Raw genomic sequence first — 13662 nt, 5'->3', positions numbered from 1 at the left:
AAATTCTAAAAACGTGGTGATTTCATTTCACTTCTCTCCTTATAGAGTGCATTCACTCCAGGACTGCACTAAGTATTGGGTTCCCACTCGAAGACTCCACCCTCGCAATTCCGGGTTGTTAGGGAACCTGCCACCTACAAATCCTAAAGGCTGACATTTCTGCACTGCCCTGTGCCACATACAGGGTGAGTACACTGCAGCATTTTTTCATCTTTATTTCTAACTAGCAGTATCGTTATCCCACAATGTTTCACGTAAATAGGGAATCCTGTTGACAAATCTGGGTTAATAGCATTTTTTGCACCCATTTGATCGTGTATTTACACACTTACCTAACTCCTCCCCAAAAAAACATTTCATTTTTGTCTCTTTGGACCCCTTATAGATCCAACTGCCTCTCAATCAATGCCAAGATAGATGGCAAAAGCCAAAACGTGCCGTTAGTACAGCACATATATCTAAACTACAAGAATTGTTGGTCTGTGCATGTACTACTATCTATCCACAGTTTCAAAACTGGCACGTAGGCAACTTTACCTAACATGATCATACCTTGATCATTAACATACACAAAGGATAGGAACCTTTGTTACAAGATAGTTTGATTAACATTGCAGAAACCAAGTCTAACTGTGCAATTTGTTTGCTTTAATGTGAAATTAAACCCCCCCCTTTTTTCTTTTTTGTGTTCATACTCATAATTCTGTTTGAAAATGTCAATCATTTAAGTGGTCATTTTTGTTTTCGTTGTCTATGTTTTCTGAACATCTTATGTGAAAATCCTTATTGCATTGCTCAGAACTACCACTTTTTACGTAATTTTCTGTACATTGGAAAATTTTAACCAATTTTCTTCTTTTTGTATTAATAAATAAAATGTATGGTCAATACCTTTGCTCTATTTGTTCTCCTTGGTATTCCCCTATTTATCTGACTCCTTAGGAGCAGAACATTCATTGGTTGGAAAACTGAATATAAAACTGGACCTCAACCTCTTGGTCATTTTACAGTGAGAGTTACAACCCCTTGTTTATTTTTTGCCTTGCCCCGAACTCCCACTGAACACGCAGTGGGCTCCCCCCTTTTTTGTAAAATGTTGCTGTGACTACCGCCATCAGTATCACTTGTACTGTGCCTGCTGTATTTTGAAGGCAGAGGCATAGATTTGCTAAGTCAATCACTGCCCCTTTTTTAACAATGTGTCAATCCCGAGAATATCCTCCTTTCCCCCTGTGGCGCATGGCTGTTTAGCCATGTCCACCCCATTTAAGCAAATGGTTAGTTCCTTTATTGGGGAAGTAATTATAGGTCCACCCAATCCCTGCATCTTTGACATTTTTGTATGTTTGGTGTCTGTAAATTCGGCCTTAGTCTGAGTTGGCGCCGCCCCACTGTCTACCAATATGGTCGTGTTGTGTGTGACTCCACCAGCGGAGAAAGAACCTTCTGCCGCCATGCGGCCCCATCTATCTTGAGGTAGGGGTATCACTGCGGCCTCCAACTCTGCTGGTATGTCCCTGTCCTAGTATCCGGTGGAGCTTGTTACAGCAGCCACTGGCGTTGCCCCTGAACTGGTAACTTGGTCTCTCAATGTATGTGCCTTCTCCTTTATGTCATTGAGCTCCTGTTGTTGCTCTCAATATGTAACCAGGGCCGTATCACCCCCTCTGCATTTGGGTACAATTTAGCCCCTGTCTTTCTATCACACAGCACATTGCCCGCCGTACCTCTCCCGCGTTCTCTGCCTCCTCTACCCCGACCCCGAAAAAATGTGGAATCCTCGTTATACCTCTCTGCATCATAGGTATTATTCCTTACTGGTGTCAGTGTTTCCCACTCTTGCTCCACCATGTACCTGCCCTCTGCCCACTGTTTACATTCTCTTGCAGGAATAATTTTTCGGACTGCTAGCCATGTATCAGCTGCCACATTCAAAACATATGCCCATCCCTGACATGTTTTCAGTCTTTCTTCTACATCCACTTTCCCTTCTACCACCCTTGTAATATCGTCCGGTAGCAACTGCTAAATAGTCATCTTTTCTTCTGCCCCCGGGTCCCTCATTAATGTCTGTGTTAACATAGCCACGATGTCGGACGGGCTCTTGTCCCTTCCGACCTTTAGAACCTGCATTAGATTCGGAAGCACCAGTATCCTGATGTGTTTTTTCATTAGTGCCATGATGGGTTCTGTGCGCACCCTCCATCTTGTGCCTGCCCCTTTAGCCACATCTTCTACCAAGTTACTGTCATTCACATCATATTCTTTCTGTTGCGCCCAGTTACCCTTGGGTCTGGCGTGCATTATAAATAAATAAACAAACAAACAAACAAACAAACAAAATCCGGAATTATTAACCAAGATGGGTTGCATACTGCCTTTAATATCATTATTACTTGACTCCTGTCCAATCGGTGTGCATCCAATGTTTTGTATGTGTAGTGAAGTGCACTAAATAGTTCCATCGGACCTGCCCCCTCATACCGGGGCATTTCTTTTAGGAGGGCTAACATTTTCAGAATATCCTGTGGCCTGTCTTGGTGGGGTTCCTGTGACCCTTGTGAGTCCTCAGCTGCTTTATGCTCCTGTTCTATTCATATCCCCACTTTCCTGTCTTTTTGTGCAATATTGTCCACCACCTACTACTTGCCCGTGACCTCTTTCACCCTGTCCCACACCGCCTCTGTCACATTATTGTAGTTCATAGTATCCAAATCCAGCTCGTCCCTCAATTCTTGCACCGTAGGTGTATTCTCCACCTCCGTTTTTGTAAAATTTCCCCCAGTGGGTAGGGATATTGGTGCCATTTTTACTGCTTTATTATAGGGTGGGGGGCTGACATATTCCTCTGGTTGCGAAGTTTTTACAGTCAACACTGCCTATATATGCCCAATCATCTTTGTCAGGGTGCTGCTGCCTGTATACCTGAAATACATTTTTGTGCATCTCTAGCTAGCTTCTCCTGACAGTCAGCAAGCTGCTGTCTAACATCTTCACATTCTTGTGCCTTGAGCACAAAAGTAGATGACATTTGCATACAGTGAGTATTAGCCATTTGCCGCACGTACGTGAGGTCATCTCTCATGTCGCACAGCAGTGCATTTTGTCATGTAACCTCATAAATTTCCCCTTTAGTTATGCGATACATGTTCCATAGACATGTCACAATCACATGGGTCTTGTTTTTGCAGTAATATTTTTTACCTCTGGTGAACAGTAATTCATCAATTAAATCCTCCACCATTCTAGGAGGTCTATCAATATTTGACCACATGCATATCCCCTTCTTCTTTCTTAAAAAATCTTCAATAACCTCTTTATCCTCCTCTTCCCGCCTGGTCAGTGGACTGGTGTGCGCCATCTGTCTTATTCCTTCTGTACCTATTGACCCTACCGCAGTGCTTTATGTCAATACAGCTTCAACCCTACACCTGTCTAGTGCTCTGACTGTACCACAAGCCCTACTTTCATGTGCTTTGACTTGAACTGCGGCTCTGTTACTGCCCTTCGACCCTGTACCACTAATAATAGTACTCTGAGGCAACTGACCCTATCAGACAGGCAGCGGTACCCCTGCGCATATCTCAGAGACCCCAGGCCTCCGAAGTCTGTTCCCCCTTGCCAATTCTTTAGTGCTAAATAGCACTAAAAAAGAATTACATATATATAGACACAGAGAAAAACATTCTTTTCACCTACCGTATTTGATGTTGCCTCCGACCGCTGTGCCAATGAACAGGCGAGAAAGGGAGCTCCTGAGGGCTTCGGCACCACTTGTTACAGTGTCAGTCCTGCTCCCTCTTGCAAATGCCCTGCTTACCACACACTCAGCAACACCCCGAAATAAGCACATGGGAAACCAGGGGTAGAAAGGTATTTGCATATATTGAAAGCATGTATCCAAACCGCCTGGGTGGACTGCTCTGCTCCCCCCAGGCCGGTTGCATCTTTATATACAGATTGAGGTGGCTGCTTCAGTCCTCATCACATTACTCATGTCACAAAGGATGCCCGCAGGCTGCATCCAGGCCCATGTACAGCAGGTAGGTATGTAAGACTTGTAGGAGCAACCAGGGGACAAGCAATAAAAGTGTCCAAGTTCTTATAATGTATGTTTTCCTGCACGCGGGTCAGTATGGCCTTGGTTCTGGTTACAGCTCGAAATGGTTTCCCATCACTAGAGGCATGTCCGTCATGCATTCCACAGCCGCTGCGACCTTGCTGGCGCCAGTTCAGCCTTCTTCCCATGCAGGGCCTCAAAGAAAACAGATGAACACATAGTTAGATCTTGTAACAATGGACACCCAGGACAACAGGTAAGATTATTGGTAAGAATTTATTTATATAAATAAAAGGCCCTCCTGTCAATGTATATCCATGACAGAGAAGATTGGATCCATATATACAGTGCTCTGGAACCTTACAGGTGTTCCATGTTTCCAAGGAGATTGCACACGTTTAACATGATTTGTGACCAGAATGGCAACAACACCAAATGCACATTTGAATGGATACTTGTGATCAGAAGATGTTTAAAAAAGCTGTTAAAAGGGAATCATAAAATGTTTGATTGCTATGTTTACACAAGGTGTTTACCTCCTTATAAGGCTTTTGTAACTATAACGGTATCCAGTTATTTTATTGCAAACAGAACAGAGTGGTACATAACCGAGCAGAAAAAAACACAGAAAAACACAAAAAAGATTAAATAGATATATAAAGGGTAGTGGGGTAAGGGGTTAAGATGGTTCAGGATGGGGTTTGGGTGGCTTGAAAAGGGTGCAAAAACAGGGTGTTGGGGGTGGGGCGACCCCCTAAATTAAAAAAGAAATGTCTCCGCACTGAAATCCTGCTTTTGTTCCATGTCCTGCCATCATTTAATATTAATATTAATTACTCATGAATGTGCCCCGTTGCTGGGCGCTAACTGAGAGAGAGAAAAGAGAGAATTGAAGTAATCATGTTAAGCGAGAACTTGATCATATGAGAACAAAGGAACATAATTGATATTAAGAAGTTGAACTATGGAAAAGTATGAAATTGAATACATGCCCAAAAAGGAATAAGAATACAAGAAATAAGAAATTGAATTATGGAAATGTATGAAACTGAATATATACTGTAGGGGAGGACGGGTCTTGGAGACCCCTCTCGCCTGCATCTCCTCCCCAGGTGAGGGCTGTGGCTCATTGGTTGTCCCCTCATGCCGCCCGGGCCCAGGCGGTGGAGGGTTCACCCACTGGAGACATTACCCACACTAATCAATTACACAAATTAACTGCCCACACATATTAATTGCCCACATGTAGTAGAAAATTAGTCAGGCCCAGAAACCATCTTGTTTAGTAAAGATGGCGTGAGCTCAGCGCACTGTAGCGCGGCCCCCACCTTTGGAGGATTTTCATGTATCCCTGTCGCCGCAGCACCCTGGCAGATCCGCTGTGAGCACGTTCCCACGAATACGATGGACATGAGCTAACCCAAAAAACAAACACTGTAACACTTCACCGTCCACAATGTAATACTGCTCCCCGTGTGACCCAGCCAGCAAGGCCAGGGCAACGGGGCAAACTGCAGCTTAGCCATCTAATGAAAGAAGGAAAGAATCCAAGTATGATTATTGAAAGACCATTTCTCTTAAAAAGAACCTGTAGAATTGTGTATTGATAATAGAAGTGCATGCTTATATAATACCAGTAATGAGAGGCCCATGCCCCGCGGCCCTTCACCATAACCTGAACTAACGCTGCTAAGATTACAGAGGAGGGTGCACGCAATTGTGCAGTAAGACTACGATATAGATATGTACATATTCTAGTCGTGTGTAGACATCTCAACCCTCACATGTCCTCCCAGTCACTCACAGTGGCGGACATTATTCTCTGTGTCACACAACCACGTGCTACCTCACATAATGCAAATGTATATAAATAATCAAATACTGTTGTTGACTGTGTCCAACAAACGTATAATGAAGTCGAAATGTATGTGTTCAAGTTGTTTAAACAAAATATTATAAAAGTGTTCAAATGTTATTAATGTACTTCACCTAATAGTCGACAACGCACAAGGAAAATACCTTTGTGAATATGTGCAAGGCCATTCTCCCTCCCACCCTGCGAAGCCTGAGCCGCGCTGCCCCACATCCCCCAACTAAGCTGGAGCCGCTTCAAAGATTTGTAGGTCCCGCTACAGCATCCAAGGCCACAGCCCGCCACCTGCGGTATTTACAGCATGGCAGTAAACCTCTGTAGACATTCACGGATCCACCAGCACCCCCTCGTAAACCCCACAATCTCCCAGACCATCTTAAGAATTATGGTTCCGTACAAACGAGACCCCCAACACTCGAGTAAAACACAGCGGCCCATTCATAACAACTTCTGACAAACAGAACAACGCGTGCTACCCGTCCCGTGCCCCAGAGCCCAGCCCCTCGACCTAAAATACCAGTCAACAAGACACCGATAGTTGTGCCCTGACAAACGGCCACCAGACCCTTCACAAGGTGCATTCCTCCTGTGTTGTGTTTATCTATGAGATAACCTATTGAAAGATTTACTCTAGAAACGAACATGTCAGTAATTCAATAACTGCAATGTGCATGGCCAGGGCAAATAAGTCAGGGAAGGTATTCATCTTTGTCACAGGCTGCCCCAGCATACCAACACCGCCCGGATGAACTCAAGCTGACCTGCCAGGCCCAGCCCAACACGTGAGGCTGACCAGTGACGTCTTCCTGCCAAGACCAACCACGCTGCAGCAACACCTATAGCTAGTCGTCGTCACCCAATCCCAATGAGTTTGTGCCCCCTATAGCATGTAGGTTTTTTGTGACGTTTTCTGTAATAGATATACGCCTGTCTTTGCTATTGTCAGACAGAGCGCTCTCAGAGTTTTGCAGAGTTCTTTGCATGCCCTATTCTGATTGATAAACTCCCACTTACGCTCACCCGCACTCTGTCTTGGCCTTATTCCCATCTTGGGAGAGTCCTTTATTGTCTCTCATTGCGGGGAGGATTGTGCTGTTTGGGGACGCTTGCCTTCAGTGGTGACCCCGACGTGATTTTCCTTATTATTTCTTCCCAAATTCCTTATAACCATCCCCTTTTGGCACGAGAATCTCTGGTCGAAAAGGGATACGCACGGTGTGCCGGTTCCGGGAAGCAGCCCGCCAACGGCGACCGGTACACTAAGAAGTGCGCACTCAACAGAAAGAGGGTACGGGATCCCCGTTGAAAAATCCCCTTTGCGTACCGCTCGCCGGAGCCGGGGGCTGACTGTTGAGCAGACGGCAACACTGCCTGGACGGACCCAGTTTCGGAGACTATCGGTACAAGACGGGCACGTGAGTACTGAGTGCGAGCGATCATAAGGGGAGTGAGAGAGGGAACCTAGGATCGAGAACTTGTGCGGGTAGGAACGGGAAACACAGGGGTCTACTAAAGACAGGCTTTAAACTTTCTCTGCCTTTTTTCTTTGCATACGGCCATTAGGATTAAGAAGTGAATAAGAGATAAAAGTGACGGAAACCTAGCTCCGAAAGGGGGTGGAAGGCGGCGCCGCATAGTGCTATCTTGTCTAGTACTGGGAATATATAAAGAAGTGAGAAATAAGTTAAAGGTGTCTGGCAAAAGGGGGACACGGAAAATATATTAGTAACTGCTGCTCATTCTATTCTTTTTCTTCAGGGTTAGGGGTGAGGGCTAAAAGAGAGCCTAGTTTGAAAATCTCATATTTGTATACGAAACAGCGGATCCCACTGTAAGGGTGAGGACCTAATAGTTAAAAAATATCTCTCTGAATACGAATACCTAAGTAAGACGATAGGGACAGCCGGCCAGGGAGGAAAGGGAGGGCAGAGTGAGTTGTGAGTGGAATGATACTGTGAGGTGTGCGCACATCGTGTGGGTGTTGAAGAATTAGGCTGACGGTGCAGGTGTGTAAGAAGGTGTAACGTATGACTATTGGTTGGCCATGATGAGTGTGACTGCATGAAGGTCCACCGAAACAAGAATAAAGAAGGTGTGGTGCGCGCGAAATTATTTGGGTATTGAGTGAACTTAGCCGATATTACTGACGGTTTGCTCTTGTCTGTGCTATAAAATAAATATATATATTGACTAAAAAGATAGGGTGCGATCACTGTCAGCGGTCCCAAGTATGGGGCCAGAAACTCCCTTATCACATATCTGTAAGAACCTACCGGGGTACACGGAGCGGATCAAGAAATATCATGACCAATGGGTAACAGAGTTAAAGGGGAGGGGCTGCCCCAGATATGGCCCGAGGAAGGGTCTTTTGACAAAAGCGTTCTAGATATGGTAGCCTCATACATTTTTATAAAATACAAAGGAAAGCAGTTGCACAACAGGAGGGAAATATTAGACTTCTGGAGATTATTTGAAGAAATACCGCCACCCAAGGCTCCGGCAACTAACACTGATCTATCATCCACCACTGACAACCCGCTCATGATACCGAGAGAGGAAAAAGAGCTGTCACATGTGGAACCACCCGTGGAGGTGATAAGTCTGTATCCGATATTAAATAAGCCCGTTCCCGCATCAGGATACAGTGACCCCACCTATGTGCCCTCCCCGATCACTACTACGCCCCAAAGGCCAACAGCACCCCCGCCATACGAAAGTACTAGGGAGCGAGTGCAGGCAAGTACACGAAGGGTAGATATAGAAAAGCTAACGAATGATTTGGAGTCAAGGCTTTCAATAGCGAAGGATGAGCTGTCAAGAATAAAAGACATATGCGAACGCACAGCATGTACTCCAGCAAGATCAGGACGCACCTCCAGGGCGTCGAGTGAGAGCAGACAAATTGAAGATGGGTGGAAAAAAGGTGAAATATTGTTCAGAATTGAGGAAGAGCCAACTTGGATAATAGAAGTGGGAGCGGTAGAAGGAAGTGCTAGCGATCTAGACCGACCAACAGGGATCAGAGAGGAACTACTATGTGATATCAGGGGCGATATGGAGGACAGTGACAGGTTGAGTATGGCGGTAGGAGGGGAAAGTGAGGAGTTGGAGGGTGCATGTTCGCTGGGAACAATAGATGATGAGTGGATGGGACGGTTAAGAAATAGGGTGGGGAAGATGGCGTCATTGGGATCAGCAGCGACCAAATTAGACGCAGGTGCAACCACGAAAGGAAAGCTACAACTCCCGCTGATACATAGGGGAGGAGGGAGGCCAAATTACATCCCATGGGCTCAGATGGACAAGGCCAACTTACTGAAGTTATTGCCCCCGCTATCAGGAGGGGCGAGCAAGTGGATATATGCATTTGAAAAACATACTGCCGGGGTACCCCTAGCAGTAGGCGACGTGAAGAGCTTACTTGTATCAGCAGTAGGGGACCATGCCGATAGAGTATGGGTAAAAGCCGGTTTCCCGGGAGTAACACTAGATTGTGACCGCCATGATGGGGCTTCCTTTAACACCGTGCGCGCAAGAGTGTGGGATGCCCTGCGAGAAACGTTCCCAGATACTCCAGACTTACAATCAGTAATGCAATGTACTATGAATGACGGGGAGGATGCTATGGATTACATTTTTAGGGTCCAGGAGATGTGGAGAGTAGAAACGGGCACGCCGTGGCATCAATCCACATCATTATTTTATTTCATTATCAAAAGAGGGCTCCCAAAAGAAGTGCAGAAGGCACTTGATAAGATAGCGGGCATTGAGGCAAAGGGGTGGCCCGAGATCCAGAGTATAATTGTGCACCATTGCAAGAGAATAAAGGAAAGAGAGAGGGAGGTGGCCCAGAAAAGATTGGCAGACGAAGCAAAGTTAGTACAGACAAAGTTGGTGAAGGTCGCGGCAGCAGTAGCCGCGCTCCCACTCATTAGGGAGGGGGATGAAGAGGAGGAGGGGCAGGTTGTAATACAAGGAAGGATGGCAGCTAACTGGGCTGGAACAGGACAGCGACAGTGGAACGAGCAAGAGCAGAACGGAGGTCCAACGTGGCAAGAGTGGGCCCCACGAGGGGGAAGAGGTGGGTACAGGGGCCGAAGAGGCGGACAGGGATACGGTGGAGCGGGCGGCAATGGGTGGCAGGGTCCCAGAGGCCCACAGGGGAGCTGCTGGAATTGCGGGAAGTGAGGACACTACTCAAGGGAGTGCAGGAACAGGCCAAACAATGGGTTCCAGGAGGCAGAACAGTATGGTCATCCCCACCCAGGGAGCCCATATGGTCTCCCAATGGGACAACAGCAGCAACTAGGAAACATAGGACAAAGGAGCAATGTGCAACTACAAGGGCATCAGTATAGAACACAGAACCACCCACAGAACAATGATAGCATACAGTACACGTCAGGTAACCCCTTCGCTGTAGCGCCAAATGGAGCCCCCGCCCCCGCACCCTACAGCGGTGTCTCAGTTGTTTCAGGGAGCATTTTTGATCAAGGGGGGGCAATGAGACACCCTGCATAGGACAGCCCACAGAGAACACTTGCGTGTCCAGTCCTATCTACCACCTACGATGCATCAGAGGAACCATTGGTAGGAGCGCAGATAGGAGACAAGCAATTTATATTCATGGTGGATTCGGGAGCGGAGAAATCATGCATTAAAGAGGGCCGGTTCCCGTTATCTAACCGGAAGTTAGAGACGCAGGGGTTCTCTGGGGCTGTAATTGAAGTTCCTTACATAGAAGCATTGGATGTAACAGTGGGGGGTAAAACGGTAAAAACACCCTTACTGTATTACGAACACTCACCAATAAATTTGCTAGGAAGGGATCTCCTGAGTAAACTAAACATGACCATATCTTTCACTGAGCGAGGCATTGTGTGCTCAACACCTGGAATATGCCCATTACGTGCAATGTTGGTAGTACAGGCCCTCACGACCACACAGGAAATACGAGGATTGCCAGCCAATGAGGAAATGTTTGTTGAAGGGCTAAGAACACTGGCTCTCATAATTCCAGAGTTGAGGAGAATGGACTGGAGGTTCCCAGCAGAGTTCCTCTTCCGCCCCATAGTGTGCCCCGATACAGCACCAGGGTCAGTGCTATCGTTAGATTTACACGCTGTACAGGTATCAGCGAAAAGGATCTGTGTGATTGGGATTGACATGGATGGATGTGAGTGGCGGACAGTACTATGTACAAATGCAAACATCGCCCTAAGGGATGTAATAGATGAGGATCTCTTCTCGGATGTAGAGGGGGATGGCGAAATAGTGATGGAAATTGCAATGCCTTGTGACATAATGATTCAAGCAAGGGAAATACCCGTTCAACTAATGGCGGTGGTGGGAGCACCACCGTCGTTCTCAGATGATGACATGAGGCTCATACCAAATAATTTGTGGACAACAGGCCCCCATGATGTAGGACTGTTGCATGGAGTACAGCCTGTGATAATTAAATTGAAAGAGGGAGCAATTCTACCCCGAGTGAAACAGTACCCCTTATCCCACGAAGCTGAAGAAGGGATAAAAGAGACAATAAATGCCCTACTAGCACAAGGGATCATAGTACCTTCAAATTCACCATGCAACACCTGCATTTACCCAATCAAAAAAGCGAAGGGAGGGTCTTGGAGGATGATACAGGATTTACGTCCCTTAAATGATGTGATACAGAAGGAGTTCCCATTGGTCCCGAATCCTGCATCAATACTATGCAGCATCCCACAACAAGCATCACATTTCACGGTGATTGACTTGAAAAATGCATTTTTCTCCATCCCCTTGGCTGAAGAAAGTAGATATTTGACAGCATTCACACTAGGGGGAAAAAGATACGAACATTGTAGATTACCACAGGGATACTGTGAGAGCCCAAGCATCTTCAACCGCGTATTACATGAAGACCTAGGAAACCTGTCAGTTGAGAGCACCATAATTCAGTACGTAGACGATTTACTGGTCTGTGCACAAAACGAAGAGACATGCAGGAAAGATTCCATGACACTACTGACTCTACTAGCCAACAAGGGTTACAAAGTGGACAAGGGAAAGTTACAATACTGCCTGGCAGAGGTCCTATACCTGGGGCAGCTAATTTCAAAAGATGGGAAGAGAATAATACCCGACAGAGCAGAAGCCATAAGATCAGTAGGAGAGCCCACAACAGTAAAAGACATGCAGAAATTCTTGGGAATGTGCAACTACTGCCGAGCATGGATATTAGACTATGCGGCATACACAAGGCCCTTATTACAAGCACTGAAGGAGGCCCAGCAGGGGAATAGACACATAGAATGGACAGAAGATATGAGCACATCGTTCAATTCATTGAAAGAACTAATATCGAGCGCTCCAGTTCTGGCAAACCCAGATTATGGACGCGAGTTTTACCTGTTCTCACATTGCAAAGGAACACTGATGACAGCGGTACTGACACAAAAGACATCATTGGGTCACAAACCCCTGGCTTAGTATAGCGGCACTCTGGACGCGGTGATGCAAGGACATTTCACGTGCGAGCAATCACTGGCTGCGGCCGCGTTCGCAATTGAGAAAAGTGCCACGATAGTAATGGGATGCCCGGTTACATTGTTTGTGGAACACTCATTATTCGCAATACTAGAAAGGTCAAAAAGTACACTGACAACACAGCGGGCAACCGCTTATGAAATAATACTATCCAGTGCCAATGTCCATGTGGTAAGATGCAAAACAGTAAACCCGGCCACATTCATCACAGAAGCTTGCACGATAACAGACATGCAGGAACATGACTGTGCAACATACACTGGTAACAAAGGAGAAGACACAGTGGTGTGCGAGAATGCTTTGAGTGAAGGGGAAGTGTACTTCGTAGATGGGTCAGCATCAATCGACACGAACACAGGAGAGAAACATGTGGGGATGGCAGTAGTGAGGTTAGAAGAGGGTGAATATGAAACATTAGTACAATTCCGCCTCCCATCACACTACTCAGCGCAAGCAGCAGAACTGATTGCACTAATAGAAGCACTACATGCAGCCAAGGGATGTGCAGTAACAATATACACAGATTCAGCTTACATGACGACCACTGTACACGGAGGCCTGGCCAGATGGGGGCGGAGAGGGTTTCGGCGAGCAGATGGAACACCTGTCCAACACGCCGAATTGTTGAGAGAATTAATTGAGGCACTACGAGACCCCACATCAGTGGCAATAGTTAAATGTCAAGCCCATACATCCAATACAGATATCGTGTCTTTGGGGAACGCGGCAGCAGACGCCGCCGCCAAGGAAGCCTCGTACTTTCAGAAAAGCGAGGTAGGGGAATATATGCTACAACACACTACGAGTGAAGATGTCCCTACAGGATACAATATGATGCCTACTCAAGAAATAGTAGAGTTACAGGAGGGAGCTAGTGCAGAAGAAAAATTGCTATGGACAAAGAGAGGATGCAGTAAATCGCCCACAGATCTATTATGGCGGCAGGAAAACTCAGGGAAAGCAGTAATGCCAATAACATTGTTGGAAATTGCATTTCAACAGCTACACTTCCCTGCACACAATACAAAGCAGCACATAGTAGCAGAAATACAAGAGAGTTGGTTTGTGCCCTATCTCCAGGAACACATAGCCCGGATGGCATTAGAATGCACAACATGTCAAATATACAACTCAGGAATGACACTACGCACGCTCAGAGGTACAATTCCAAAACCCATTGGCCCATTCAGAGAGC

This window comes from Ambystoma mexicanum, chromosome 1p (genome assembly GCF_040938575.1).
Source record: "Ambystoma mexicanum isolate Mex_15411 chromosome 1p, UKY_AmexF1_1, whole genome shotgun sequence".
Taxonomy (NCBI): Eukaryota; Metazoa; Chordata; class Amphibia; order Caudata; family Ambystomatidae; genus Ambystoma; species Ambystoma mexicanum.
This window is presented reverse-complemented; position numbering follows the sequence as displayed.